The sequence below is a fragment of the Bos grunniens genome, chromosome X (assembly GCF_055505025.1).
Source record: "Bos grunniens cultivar Pamir isolate PY7600 chromosome X, Bosgru_T2T1.0, whole genome shotgun sequence".
NCBI classification, from domain to species: domain Eukaryota; kingdom Metazoa; phylum Chordata; class Mammalia; order Artiodactyla; family Bovidae; genus Bos; species Bos grunniens.
Genome location: NC_141194.1, coordinates 72,196,485 through 72,212,172, shown reverse-complemented (window position 1 = coordinate 72,212,172; position 15,688 = coordinate 72,196,485). Strand labels below are relative to the sequence as shown.

The following is a 15,688-nucleotide window of genomic DNA, read 5'->3' as shown; positions in this document are numbered from 1 at the left end:
AATAGATAAAAAAAACAAAACCTCTATATATGCTCTCTACAAGATACCCACCTCAAACCAAGGGACACATACAGACTGAAAGTGAAAAGCTGGAAAAGGTATTTCACGAAAATGGAGACCAAAAGAAACTAGGAGTAGCAATACTCATATCAGAGAAAATAGACTTTGAAATAAAGGCCATGAAAAGAGACAAAGAAGGGCACTACATAATGATCAAAGGATAAATCCAAGAAGAAGATATAATAATTATAAATATATATGCACCCAACATAGGAGCACCACAATATGTAAGGCAAATGCTAACAAGTATGAAAGGAGAAATTAACAGTAAAACAACAATAGTGAGAGACTTTAATGCCCCACTCACACCTATGGATAGGTCAACCAAACAGAAAATTAGCAAGGAAACACAAACTTTAAGAGATACAGTGGGCCAGTCAGACATAATTGATATCTGTAGGACATTTCACCCCAAAACAATGAATTTCACCTTCTCCTAAAGTGCACAGAGAACATTCTCCAGGATAGATCATATCCTGGGCCATAAATCTAAAGTTGGTAAATTCAAAAAAATTAAAATAATTTCAAGCATCTTTTCTGATCACAATATGGTAAGATTAGATGTCAATTACATAAAAGAAACTATTAAAAATACAAATATATGGAAACTAAACAACATGCTTCTGAATAATCAACAAATCATGGAAGAAATCAAAAAAGAAATGAAAATATGCATAGAAACAAATAAAAATGACAGCACAACAAGCCAAAACCTATGTGATTCAGCAAAAGCAGTGTTAAGGGGAAGGTTCATAGCAATACAAGCTTACATCTAGAAACAAGAGAGAAATTAAATAAATAACCTAACTTTACACCTAAAGCAAATAGAAAAAAAAAAAAAAGAAAAGAAGAGCCCCAGGATTAGTAGAAGGAAAGAAATCATAAAAATTACAGCAGAAATAAATGAAAAAGAAACAAAGGAGACTATAGCAAAAATCAACAATACTAAAATCTGATTCTTTGAGAAGATAAATAAAAGAGACAAACATTAGCCAGACTCATGAAGAACAAAAGGGAGAAGAATCAAATCAACACAATTAGAAATGAAAATGGAGAAATCACAGCAGACAACACAGAAATACAAAGGTTCATAACAGACTACCATCAGAAACTATATGACAATAAAATAGATGACTGGGAAGAAATGGATGAATTATTAGAAAAGTATAACCTTCCAAAACTGAACCAGGAAGAAATAGAAAATTTTAACAGACCCATCACAAGCACAGAAATATATACTGTAATAAAAAACATCCAACAAACAAAAGCCAGGACCAGATGTCTTCACAGGTGAATTCTACCAAAAATTTAGAGAAGAGCTAACACCTATCATACACAAATTCTTTCAGAAAATTGCAGTGAAAGGTAAACTGCCAAACTCCTTCTATGAGGCCACCATCACCCTAATATCAAAACCAAAGATTCCACAAAAAAAGAAAACTACAGGCCCATATCACTGATGAACATAAATGCAAAAATCCTCAAAAAATTCTAGCAAACAGAATCCGAAAACGTATTAAAAAAATCATACATCATGACCAAGTGGGCTTTATCCCAGGGTTGCAAGGATTTTTCAGTATTCACAAATCAATCAATATGATAAACTACATTAACAAATTGAAAGATAAAAAACATGTGATTATCTCAATAGATGCAGAGAAAGCCTTGACAAAATTCAACACCCATTTATGATAAAAACCCTCCAGAAAGCAGGCATAGAAGGAACATACCTAAACATAATAAAAGCCATACGTGATAAATGCACAGCAAATATTATCTTCAATGGTGAAAAATTGAAAGCATTTTCCCTAAAGTCCGGAACAAAACAAAGGTGCCCACTCTCACCACTAGTATTCAACATAGTTTTGAAATTTTTAGCCACAGCAATCAGAGAAGAAAAAGAAGTGAAAGCAATCCAGATGGGAAAAAAGAAGTAAAACTCACTGTTTACAGATGTCATAATCCTCTACATAGAACACCCTAAAGACACCACCAGAAAATTATTAGAGCTAATTAATGAATATAGTAAAGTTGTAGGTTATAAAATTAATACACAGAAATCCCTTGCATTCCTATACACTAATAATGAGAAAAAAGAGTAATTAAGGAGCAATTTCATTTGCCATTGCAATGAAAAGAATAAAATACTTAGGAACAAATCTACCTAAAGAAACAAAAGACCTATATATATAAAACTATAAAACACTGATGAAAGAAATCAAAGATGACACAATAGATGGAGAAATATACCATGTTTATTGATTGGAAGAATCAATATAGTGAAAATGAGTATGCTACTGAAGCAATCTATAGATTCAATGCAATCCCTATCAAGCTACCAATGGTATTTTCCACAGAACTTGAACAAATAATTTCACAATTTGTATGGAAATACAAATGCCTCCTCTTCAAGAAGATTTATAAAAAGTACTTTCAGATATATGCAAGTTTCTGACTTTTAAAACATAATATTGAACTGAGAAAAAAATTGAAGAATCCTAATGAGAAAACTGATGACTTCATAAAGCTGTTAACAAAAAGGATTAGTTACAGAGAACTGAGTAAACTGGTAAATATTTTATGGTTTCTATCTAAAAGGAATACTGGTTTAAATCTATATTTTCCAGCTGTAAGAAAGACCTTCTCCTTCAATTAAATATGACTTTCAATGGTTTTGTAGATTGTATATTTTGGAACATTTATATATTTTTTTCTCTACCTGGTTGATCCTGCCAGCAACATATGCTTCTCTCAAAGATTAAGCCATGCATAAGTATGTATGGCAGTACAACGAAACTGCAGATAGATCATTAAGTCAACTTTGGCTCCTTTGGTCATTCATTTACTGCAACTGGATTACAACTAGTTATACTAGTCATTGTTTAAATTTGTTCTTTGTTTTCAAATTGTGCTCTGTATCCCCTTGCTGAACTATGCATTACTTATATCCTGTTTAATTTATAAGATTGTTGTCTCTTGAAGTAACTAATGTGTAATTAGGCCTCCAACAAACTTCTAAGATAAACACTTTAAGGAAATCACATTTGTAACATAAAATAATTGCAGTAGTGTGATTCTAGATATGAGAAAAAGAAACAGGGAAAATGTCTCCTGCACTGTAGTTAGAGTCCAGAGAATTTTTAATTATTGATGGGGCCTGGTCTAAACCTTAACACCTGGAGTGGCCTATCAAGAATGTTTGCTTGAATGAGGATGAGCCTCTCAGTGCTGTGGGACAAAACTTGGTCATATTTGAGAAATGCCTCCCAAATATTGGTCAAATGCATGACCAAGAGGGGAAGACCTGAGGAATGGAATCAGCAATTGCAGCCCTTCAATATGAGCCAGTGAACCCTGAGGAAGGGGAATGCCTGCTACCTGGAAGTCATTGGACTGCAGCCACCCTGAGCAAACTCTGAGAATGCAGCATTACAGGCCTCAGATGGCTGAGGTACACACCAAGGAAATAATTTTAATGAGCCCTGACTCTTGCATCTTCCCATACATAGAAAAGTGCTAAATTTCTTAACTTGAGATACTGACTCATGGATTTGAAGTTCAATATTTCTAAGTCTACAGGTGTAAAATAGACACTTACCAAAAGAGGAACAAAATGAAGACAAATGTCAACATTTGAAAAACTGGCAGTGATGGTGGAAACTCCCAGAAAGATCCATCTGACTAAGCAGAACTGTCTTCACCCTTTGATCTACAAGATCGTGGAATGGACTTTGACAGTGGGGAATTGTTGCAGGGAATAAGCCAGTTCTGACCCTGCTGCAGAGAAGAAGCCAATTCTGACTCCATGTTGGAAACTGTTTTTCTGACTTTTTTTTGTTGTTGTTGTTGCTTTTGCTATTATAATCATACATAATGGTGTGCTTCAAAGGAACTCTGCCCCTCTGTCTGACTGAATTAAAGTGCCTTTGTTCAGCTCATAGAGAGATAATCTGAGGCTACCCACTTGTGAAAAGAAGAGATTAACACACTCATTTGAAAGACTGGCCATTCCTTTGGAGATGTTTTGCAAGACTGAAGACACTTTCTCTTTACTTCCTCATTGCCTCTCCCTCTCTATTCTGCCTTTTGACTTTAGTTCCTCATTGCTTCTTTCACTCTGACTCTACAAAGGAACGTGGCATCCAGACCCCAACAAGATGGTTATTTTGAGGCACTAGCCTGCCATCTTCTCAGTCAGCTGATTTTCCAAATAAAGTAGTATTCCTTGCCTCAACACCTCATCTCGCAGATTCATTGGCCTGTCATGCAATGAGCAGAGCAAGCTTGAACTCAGTTTGAAGTGGTTCCCCAGCTTTGACACATGTTCTTACACACACACACATCCACACACCTACACACTCAGAATCACTACACTTTTTTATTGATACCATCCATCTTATCAAAGTGATCAGTATCAGAAAACCCCTGCCTGTACTTTTCAGAATCCTTTTGTTACACCAAGAGATAGTCCTGCATGGATAAATTACTCTCTCCTAAGAAAATAGGATGGAACAATTCACTACTTCCAGAAATAGAAAAGGAGAGGAAATTGATAAGCAGTCAGCTATAAGGGCATATCCCAGACATGGGAATGGACAGGCACTGGAATATTCCTAAAGCAATAGGCTTTCTCAAGAATTCACAAAGAGGAATAACCATGGAGAGTATATGTGAATTTGGGCACTTGACACATCATGAGAGCATTCAGTGCTCAATTACTAATACAATGGATCAGTCTGGTAAGATATATTTTCTTCTTCTCTCCTCCCCTTTAAACACCAATCATCTTGCATGAGCTAGAGGCAGCCAAGTAAGCCGGTGTCAACTACAAATTGGCACTTACCAAGAGCATTGCCCTGGTGGCTCAGATGGTAAAGCATCTGCCTACAGTGTGGGAGATCTGGGTTCTATCCCTGGGTCAAGAAGATACTCTGGAGAAGGAAATGGCAGCCCACTCCAGTACTGTTGCCTGGAAAACCCCATGGATGGAGGAGCCTGGTAAGCTACAGTCCATGGGGTCGCAAAGAGTCGGACACGACTGAGCAACTTTACTTTAAGAGCATTGTCAATGACTGAACAACAAAGGAATTTGCCATCTGCCTCTATGGAGATTGAACCCCATGCTGCTATAGCTATTGACCTTCAACTATCCTTGAGGGAGTTCAGGGTGGAGTGAGGCACTCTGTGCTCCAGGGAATCTGGTGGGACAGGTCTTTAGATAGTTGGATATTTTTAGGAACAGATTTTATGATCTCAATCCTTGTATTTCCTCGTATCTAGAGAAGCAATAAATCCCTTTATGGTGACATCAGATCCTCATGACTAACAAAAACCATTTTGTAAAATGAGTGCTCGTAGTATTGTACTTCCCCTTCACCAAAACCTTACATATTGACTTTCCCCCAAGGCTGCTTTGGAGTGAAGGAGGAAACAGACAGAGCTGGACTCCATCTTAGGCCTGTTCATGCTGATCATGCTCGGCCACCTCTCCAATGGACTCTGAACTCTGCTTAGTGCCTATGGAAACTACAATAGAAGGAGAAGACCCCTCTGGACAGGGGAATCTTGAAGATCACATCCAGGATACTCATCGTCTAAGAGAAAACATACTCTAATCACCCCTATCTCCAGACAGGTCATAAATTCTTTCTGTATCTATTGGGATGTAACCACAGGCTTATTTATTATTAACTGTTTGAACACCTAACACATGAATGATGGGGGTATTGTGATTGTATTTACCCTTTGGGTAATTACAAAGGTAATTACCCTTTGGGTAATTGGGGTGGTGGGTTCGGACATGTACGCATGAGGTATAAAATATTTTCACAAATGCTGGTCAGGGTCCTTGGCTAAGAGGAGACTCTGCTTTGGGCGCACTGGTGTAATAAACTGCACTCCATTATCTGCATTGTCCTTCTGAGTGAGTTTGTTTCCCGGAATGCGCGGCTATAACATTTGTCGCATGGGCCGGAAAACACCTCACTTTGAGGAGACAGGTTTCATTTGAGGCCACCCCAAGGCTTTGGGCTTGAATCTCCTAGAGGGGAGAAGGTACCTTGCCCCGCTGGAAGAATTCAGCCTTTCAACTCCCGGTTTCTTCACTTTTGCAGGTAGTGAACTGCAGCAAGGGAACTGAGCGCTCAGGTGAGGAGGAACCCACCCGGTAGGGTGGAAGAGGGGGCCTGATTACCCCCCTGGGAGGGGCTAGAAGGGGCACGGAGCTGCAGGAGCCTGGAATAGGCAGGCAGCAGTGATTGCTTGATACACAGGTCGACGAGTGTGCTAGGGTTTAGGAAGGAAATTTGTGGTCATTTAGAAGGTGTGTCCACACCGTCTCAGGGAAAATTATTACCAGCTATCACCAGAGGATTTTTAGGATAGGAAACTGATCCTTGTATGCTCATATTCTGCCCTCCCCCAGGAGGTGTCCGATCTGCTATGAAATTCTTGACCCCCTCGGCTTTGTTAGGCTAGAAGGAGGGGGATACATAAGTGAGTATGAATTGGCTTTTCCGGAGATGGCCTGGGATATGAGATATTTAACCCATCTGTGTTTTCATCTGCATCTGATCAAGCCCACCAAAGCAGAATGGACTTTAAGGGACAAACAGTCTTGGACCACCTGGTGTTCTGGTTCAGCTGTGCTGACAGGCAGGTGAAGGCCCAGTGATCCCCCTTCTCCTTCTGGGATCTGTCAGGTAAGGCTCTTCTCAACCTAATTAGGAAGGAGGCAGAATGGCAATTTAAGTGTTATTGAGTGGAAATATCAGAAGTACATAGGGTACTGAGAACTTTGTAGACAGAACAAAAAGGAAAAGTAGAAGAAGGTCTGAGAAGGTAAGCAAAATGGAAGGAAGTTAATCTAAGGCAACTGTATTGGAGTGCATGATTAAAATTTTTAAGAAGGGATTAGGAGGAGACTACGGGGTGAAGATGAAGCCTAACCAGCTCCACGTACTCTGTGAGGTTGAATGGCCCCCTATGGGAGTAGGATGGCCACCAGAGAACACCATGAACTTAAAAATAGTGGAAGCAGTCTATTCAGTAGTCACAGGAGAGCCAAGACACCTGGATCAATATCCATATATTGACTCATGGCTAGGGTTAGCTCAAGACCCTCCTACTTGGACAAGGTTCTGTATCCAGAAGGGAAAGGGAAAAATATTAATGGCCCAAAAATTGACTGATGATAAAAAAAAGAAGTTTTACAGGATTTGGACGGAGACCACCTGACCCCTCCCCCATACTGGATAATGACGCACCTGACTCCCAATGCTCCTCCAGGACTGGAGGCCGCCTTAATGTCCAATCTAGGGCCAGGTGAAGTCCTGCAGCAGCCGCTGCTCCTCCTCCAGCTCTCTCTGAGGTCGTAGAGCCGCCACCTCGGCAGGCTCCAATCCCGATGACAGAAGCCTCTGGCCAACACTTCCAGGATCCAGCTCCAGCCAAACCGCCCAAGCTATACCCACCTCTCCCGGTGAGTACTGACAAGAAGGAGAGGGAGATGTTGGAAGTAAGCAGAGACTGCACTCTGCCAGAGAGCCAGAGGGAATAAAAGAGAACAGACAGGAGATTTACAATGCTAGCTGCTGCTCTGGAAAAGTCTATCTCGGGCCCTCCGAAAAACTTCATCTGCCCCAGGGACAGAACAGTCCTTCAACCGGTCCCAATAGAGGCCCCGGGCCCCATTACAGCCAAACAGGTGTGCCTGGTGCCAAGCTTTTGGCCACTGGAAGAATGAATGCCCTAAGGCATGGAAGGAAGAGGAAACTCCCGCAGTTGTGGGGTTTGCTGACTTGGAAATTAAATAGGGCTGCCAGGGCTCAGAGATATCAGGTCCTGAGAGCCCATGGTAACCTTAAAAGTGGGGGATCAAAACATTGACTTCATGGTGGATACAGGAGCAGAACTGTTGGTAGTAACAAAACCTGTGGCACCACTGTCCAAAAAGCCTACCGCTGTAACTGGGGCATCGGAAGAAGAGATGATTAAATCGTTTTGCCAGCCCAGAAAATGTCAGATGGCAGTGCACTAAGTGATTCATGAATTCCTTTACATTCCTGAGTGCCCAGTACCCCTGTTGAGAAGAGGCTTGCTCTCCAAACTAGGAGTACAAGTGACTTTCTCCCCTGAGGAGAGGCCCAATTTCCAGATGGACACTATGATTTATTTGCTCTCTCTCTCAATACCATTCCAAGATGAGTAGAGGTTGCATGAGCCTCCGAAGGAAGAACCGGGTGGGCTGGAAGAGCCTGAGAGAGAGCTAACTCAATTATTCCATGAGGTCTGGGTGGAAGACAAACCCCCTCCCCCCAGGCTGGCTAAACAGCAAGCCCCAGTGATAATAGAACTCAAACAAGGCACCATCCCGGTTAGAAAGCACCAGTACCCACTACCGATAGAGGCCTGGGCCGGCATACTGCCCCACATCAATAGATTGAAACAAGAGGACATTCTAGTAGAGTGACGGTCAGCTTGGAATACGCCAATACTGCCAGTCAAAAAGGAAGGAGGACAGGACTACAGGCCTGTACAGGGTCTCTGGCTAGTCAACCAGGCTACTTGACTTTACACTCCACTTTTCCAAACCCCTATACCTTAATTAGCCTCCTCCAGCCAAGGACTAAAGTTTATACTCACCTAGACCTCAAGGATGCCTTCTTCTGCGTGTGGCTCGCCCCAGTGTCACAGCCCGTCTTTGCCTTTGAATGGGAAGATCTAGTCGGGGGCACCAAACAACAGCTCATCTGGACTCCCCCACAAGTGTTTAAGAACTCCCCAGCAATCTTTGGGGAAGCCTTGGCTTCTGACCTGAACTCATTCTATCTGGAAGAGTATGGATATTGGCTCCTACAATATGGGGATGACCTGCTGCTGGCTGCCAAGACCAAGGAAAAATGCTGGAAAGGGACAAAAGCACTGCTCCAGCTGCTGATGGAAGCAGGTTACCGGGTGTCAAAGAAGAAGACACAGATCTGCAAGGAGGAGGTAAGGTATCTGGGGTTTGTTTTAAAGAAGGACGCAAGGTTCCAGACCCTAGTTGGGTCCTATATACTGATGGCACTAGCCTTATAAAACAAGGACAATGGCTGTCAGGTTAGCCAAAGTGGAAGGGACCATTTAGATTGAAAAGGGATGGTGGGAATTGCCAAGTGGCAAATTTATTGTTACTGGAGGAGCTGGCACACAATCTGGTAAGCCAAACACACCAAGTAACCCACCTAGGCCATGCTGCCTGCTCACAGGTTAATGCTGCCTCTCGGGTATTCAGACAAAAACTTCTGGGTATTTAGCTGAAAGACATGCTGCCCTTTGAACATCTGGGAGTGGACTTCACTGAAATAAAACCTCACCAACACTACCATTACCTGCTGGTTATGGTATGTACATTCTCGGGATGGGTAGAAGCTTTTACTACCTGGACTGAAAGAGCATCAGAAGTAGCCCGGTGCCTGCTTAGGGAAATAGTTCCCAGATTTGGACTGCCTACCAGCATTGGTTCAGACAATGACCCAGTTTTGTAGCTGATTTAGTACAAGTAAGCAAAACTTTAAACATCAAATGGAAATTGCTCACTGCATATAGGCCCAGAGTTCTGAGATGGTGGAATGAACCAACCGGACATTAAAGAGACCCTCCAAGTGGATCATAGAGACTGACTGTTCCTGGGTGGACTTGCTTCCGATGGCTCTGCTCAGACTCAGGATGACCCCACAGTCCCAAGGCTATTCTCCATATGAAATTGTGTATGGGAGGCCCCCTCTCATAATAAAACATGTGTCAACAAATTTGCCTCAGGTAAGGGGGGATAGGATTTCACAGCAGATGGAACTGGGTAAGGTAATAAATCGGGTAACTAAGTTTGTACAAGAAAGGGTGTCATCCCCCCTTGGGGAACAGATTCATGAGTTTACGCTTGGTTACCAAGTATGGGTCAAAGATTGGAAACATGATTTGCTAGCCCCTTGATGAAAGGGCCCTTATGTTATTCTAACTACCCCTACTGCAGTTAAAGTTGCAGGTATTGTCCCTTGGATCCATCATACGAGGGTGAAGAGAACATACCACACAGACCCATAAAATGCTGAATGGACTGCACAGAGGGACCCTGCTGACCCTCAAGAGACTAAGACCGCCTTTAAGAAGAAGGAAAAGAAGATCCTGGAAGAGCCTCTTCAGGATGAAGCCGCACAATCAACTCCTGCTGCTTGGCCTCATCAACATGATCCCACCCCACCCCCCATATTTTCTTTTTTTATTTTATTTTATTTTTTGTTTTACTTTACAATATTGTATTGGCTTTGCCATACATCAACACGAATCCATCACATGATTTTGAATTTAACTTCCTTTTCAACTCAGGACAACGTTTTCATCTCATGGGCACATTCCTACGCAGGCTTCCACAACACTTCCAACTGCTGGATATGTAGAGCTATGCATGTCAGTGATGGATGGACTTTCTTGGTGGGTGTCACCACTCTGCCAGGGAGATTTTAAAACACTCTGCTCTTTTCTGGGATGACAAAAAGAGACTTTCCTCTCTCTTTTCCATCATAACCTCTCCTTGCTTTCTTGGTGTAAGACCTACCATCAATAGATTCGAGTCATGGGGTTATATTTGATATAAATGCCAGTGTAACAAAAGCCTAACCTACAACAAGCCCTAGTAAATCTACCTTATTTACATGCTAGGTGGACAAGATCCGTGTTACAATGGTATGAGTATATTGCTGCCTTATTCGTACCCTCTATAGGGACAACAGGTATCATGATTAAAGTAGAGGCCTTAACTAATTTCACAAAACAGGCCCTCCTAGATAGAACAAAAGCCATCCAAGCCTTAAATGAAGAGCAAATCCAAATGAGAAAAGTGGTAATTCATAATAACATGGCTTTGGACATACTCACAGCTGCTCAAGGAGGGACCAGTGCTATAATTAAGGTTGAATGTTGTGTATACATTCCTGACTTATCTGGAAATGTATCAACTGATTTAGATGACATGAAAAACCAGGTAAAAGCAATTTCAAATGAAAACATTCCTTTATGGATTTCAGTCCTATCTTGGGTGAAGGGTGATTGGTGGAAAACCATATTTACCACTGTTATAGTTGCCTTGATAGTTCTGCTTTGTGGACCCTGAATTTTACAATGTGTTATGAACTTTGTAACCCAAAGGTTGATGCCATTCTCCTAAATTGGCGGTTGGAGAGCCAGGGTGCAATATATCCCTATGAATGATGCTCATAATATGAGTTAAGAGCATCAAGGGGGGGAACGAAAGAGGAAACAGACAGAGCTGGACTCCATCTTAGGCTTGTTCATGCTGATCATGCTTGGCCACCTCTCCAATGGACTCTGAACTCTGCTTAGTGCCTATGGAAACTACAATAGAAGGAGAAGACCCCTCTGGACAGGGGAATCTTGAAGATCATATCCAGGTTACTCATCACCTAAGAGAAAACATACTCTAATCACCCCTGCCTCTAGACAGGTCATAAATTCTTTCTGTATCTATTGGGATGTAACCACAGGCTTATAGATTATTAACTGTTTGAACACCTAACACATGAATGATGGGGTTATTGTGATTGAACACCTAACACATGATTGATGGGGGTATTGTGATTGTATTTACCCTTCCTTTGTTTTATGTAAGTATCAAGGAAATTGGGGTGGTGGGTTCAGACATATACACATAGGGTATAAAAGATTTTCATAAATGCTGGTCGGGGTCTTTAGCTAAAAGGAGACTCTGCCTTGGGCCCACCTGTGTAATAAAATGCACTTCACTATCTGCATTGTCCTTCTGAGTGAGTTTGTTTCCCAGAACGCATGGCTATAACAGTAGCAGTCTCAGAGCTATCTGAGATGCTGCCTCCAGGGCTGCAGTCCTCATTTTGCTCCAGATAAAATTGGGGCAAGTTGTATATCTTTTTTTTTAGTCAACACAGGGACTAAAGGCATAAAAAGCATGTTAAAGAAATAGGAAAGAATCCATCCACACATAACCTCCTCTCTCTGATTACTTCTCACTGCAGGCTTCCAACCATGAGTCAGATCCAACTATAAGCAGAGTGAGAGATTAAAAATGCAGTAATAGACTAGATTTCTGTTTGTAATACTTAAAATTAGACTGTTGATCCCTGAAAGTGACCAGAAAAACAATGAGATATGCCCAAGATATAAACCATAAGCACAATATGAATGTTCTACAGAGCTCAGGTAAAGCTTAGGTTAGGGTTAGGCTTAGGGTTTCATTATTTGTTAGTAATAATGAGCATAAAATAGAAGAAAAATAGAGCAAAAAAGAAACCTCAGTAAATCTAACAAGGATTGTCAACAACGATTAAAAAAAAAATGGGAAAAAAACTCTAGAAACCGGCAAAAAGAAAAACACCAAATAAGATACAGAAATAGGTCTAAATATAATCATCATAATAGGTAATGTCAGTGAGGTAAATTCATTATTAAATGGCAGATGCTCTCAGACTGGGGTTGCTAAATCCAGCTATATTTTAACAAGAGATAAAACTCAAATGAAAGTTGCAAAAATTACATAGAAAAAATATACATGCAAACAGATTTAAAAATGAAAAGATACGTGCATGTGAAAAATCCCAGCCCAACTCAGTGGAGAGCTCTGGATGGATCAAAACTTCCACTATTGATGGCATCCCACACTGAGTAGAAGTTGCCAGGGCCTCGTGCTTCTGCCACCTCAGCTCAGTTATTCACTAGGGGCTGCCTGATCCCAACACTGAGCCCCAGCAGCTCACCAGCTACTTATGGCTGAGCTGCTAAATTCCTCCTGTACAATATCTGAGTGTGCATGTGGGGGCTGCAGCAGACCACGGAGAGGTACCCAGAGTAAAGCCACTGTCATCAGAACAAGATGTTTGTGTCATAATGAAGTCAAAGTCAGTGGAACAGAATAAAGAACAACAAACAACATCAGTACTGGACTAGACCATCGATACTGTCTCTTTTGTTGTCTTGCATATAGGGTCATCATTAACATCTTGCTAAATTATATATATATATATACACATATATATGCATTAATATACTCTATTGGTGTATCTCTTTCTGACTTACTTCACTCTGTATAATAGGCTCCAGTTTCATCCACCTCAATAGAACTGATTCAAATGTGCTCTTTTTAACAGCTGAGTAATATTCCATTGAGTATATGTACCACAGCTTTCTTATCCCTCTGTCTGCGAATGGACATATAGGTTGCTTCCATGTCCTAGCTATTGTAAACAGTGCTGCAATGAACATTGGGGTACACGTGTCTCTTTCAATTCTGGTTTCCTCAGTGTGAACTCCCAGCAGTAGGAATGCTGGGTCATATGGCACATCTATTTCAAGTTTTTTAAAGAGTCTCAACACTCTTCTCCATAGTGATTGTACTAGTGTGTGTAGATATTTTGATAGCAACCACACTGACCAGGGTGATATGGTACTTCACTGTGGTTTTGATTTGCATTTCTCTGATAATGAGTGATGTTGAGCATCTTTTCATGTGTTTGTTAGCCAACAGTACATATTGTTTGGAGAAATGTCTGCTTAGTTCTTTGCCCCATTTTTTGATTGCATCGTTTACTTTTTTTTTATATTGAGCTACATAAGCTCCTTGTATATTTTTGAGATTAACTCTTTGTTAATTGTTTCATTTGCTATTATTTTCTCCCATTCCGAAGGCTGTCTTTTCACCTTTCTTGTAGCTTCCTTCATTGTGCAAAAGCTTTTAAGTTTAATTATGTCCCATTTGTTTATGTTTTTTTTTAAAGAAAAAATTATATTTATTTGCAATATAAATAAAGTCCCGTTGGGGAATATATATGTGTGTGTGTGTGTGTGTGTGTGTATGTAGGGTCACAAATTTTCCTTCATAAGATCATAAAGCAAAACTGGCCACCCTTGTTGGCATACTCTCATGTACACAAATCTGATGCATTTTTCTGGGTTTTTCTTTTCAAAGGTAAAAAAGAGAGAAAGAGAACCATGTACACAACATGGAAGCTTCTTGTCAATTTCTCAACTGTGGCCTGCTGCCTTGAAGAATCCCTGAAAACCAGCCCTGTGAGGTAAGATGCACTGGGGCAGGGTTTCCATGGCCTTGCTCACACGCCGAGTGCTGGCTCGCTCAGGGACCCCGGCCCTCCCTAGGACCCATGCAGCTCCACCACCCGGAAAAATGGAGCTTGGAGAAGGAACGGAACCGGAAGATACCAGAACCCGTGGCTCTGCTCTGTAGACAGTGGGCTTGGGTGGCGGGATGGACAGGCCTCACACCCCTTTCCCTGTCCGCCCTTGCTGCCCCATCCCCCCACCCCCTGGGACTGAAATGGATGAGTTTCTTAATCCAAGGCATGGGCAAGGTGCGCACAGGGCCGGCTTCCACTGGTTGAGGGGCTGGGAGTGGCAGCTGGAACCCAAGCAACAGCCAGGGTGGGGGAGGAGACCTGGGAGGCAGGGCTGCGGCCTCCATCTAAACTTCCCCAGCCACTGGGCCTGCTCCCTCAGCCACAGAGAGAGAGAGAGAGAGAGAGAGAGAGAGAGACAGAAGTAGTGGATAAAAAGGGCCTGGGGCCCTCCTTGGGGCTGAGCCCAGAGGGTTAATGCTGCTGCTTGGCAGTCCCCTGTGGCCTCCTCTTCTGCCTGGAGTGGTCTGCAGGGACTACCAGAGGACAAGCGCGTGGGCAGAGAAGGCAAAGGTCACCCATCCAGCCCACCACTCACAGCGGGCATCACAGGCAAATGCAGCGCCAGGTGGGCTTGGCCGAGGCGGGAGATACGGGCAGGCCTGGGAGACCCCTGATGGGAGCAGCGAACCACCCCTTTAAGGGCCGCTGCAGAAACGGAGGCTTCACACATGTGCAAAACGCATTTGATCAAGATCAACGTGGGGTTTGTCTTTTTCATTAAAACAGAAACAAAAACTCAAGAATTGCTTTTTGAAATAGGAAGAAAAACAAACTGATAACACCTCTCTCTCTCTCTCACTGGATCAAGAAAGGGATGAAATACTGGTTTATACAGTCCACTGTTGCATGTAGCCTGAAAAATAACACTTTCCATTACAGAAAAGAGCAATCAAGCAGAGCTTCAACACGCTCTCTGCTCCAGGGAGCTTGGGTTTACCTGCCAAAAGTAAAAAGTAAACTCAGCTTCCTTCATTGTGCAAAAGCTTTTAAGTTTAATTATGTCCCATTTGTTTATGTTTTTATTTCCAGTATTATCAGAGGAGGGTCATAGAGGATCTTGCTGTGATTTATGGCAGATAATGTTTTGCCTATATTTTCCTCTAGGAGTTTATAGTTTCTGGTCTTACATTTAGATCTTTAATTCATTTTGAGTTTATCTTTGTGTGTGGTGTTAGAAAGTGTTCTAGTTTCATTCTTTTACAAGTGGTTGACCAGTTTTCCCAGCACCACTTGATAAAGAGACTTTCTTTTCTCTATCGTATATCCTCGCCTCTTTTGACAAAGATAAGGTGTCCATAGGTGTGTGGATTTAACTCTGGGCTTTCTATTTTGTTCCATTGATCTATATTTCTGTCTTTGTGCAAGTACAATACTATCTTAATGACTGTAGCTTTGTTGTATACTCTGAA

At 41.8% G+C, this 15,688-nt stretch overlaps 1 protein-coding gene across 9 annotated transcripts in view; it reads right to left on the bottom strand.

Moving 5' to 3' along the window:
• The window catches only part of LOC147340705 (sodium/hydrogen exchanger 2-like), a 175,528-nt gene that overhangs the window by 112,656 nt on the left and 47,184 nt on the right, over nucleotides 1-15,688 (bottom strand). For 4 of the 9 annotated variants that reach the window (XR_015159873.1, XM_086389886.1, XM_086389889.1 and 1 more), the window contains exon 1: nucleotides 1,791-1,919. The exons of 4 other annotated variants lie outside the window; for them this stretch is intronic. The gene's annotated coding sequence lies outside the window, so the exon portion shown is untranslated. Of the gene's footprint in view, nucleotides 1-1,790; nucleotides 1,928-15,688 lie in introns of those variants that run through there. One more of the 9 variants, XM_086389891.1, reaches the window with a different exon arrangement.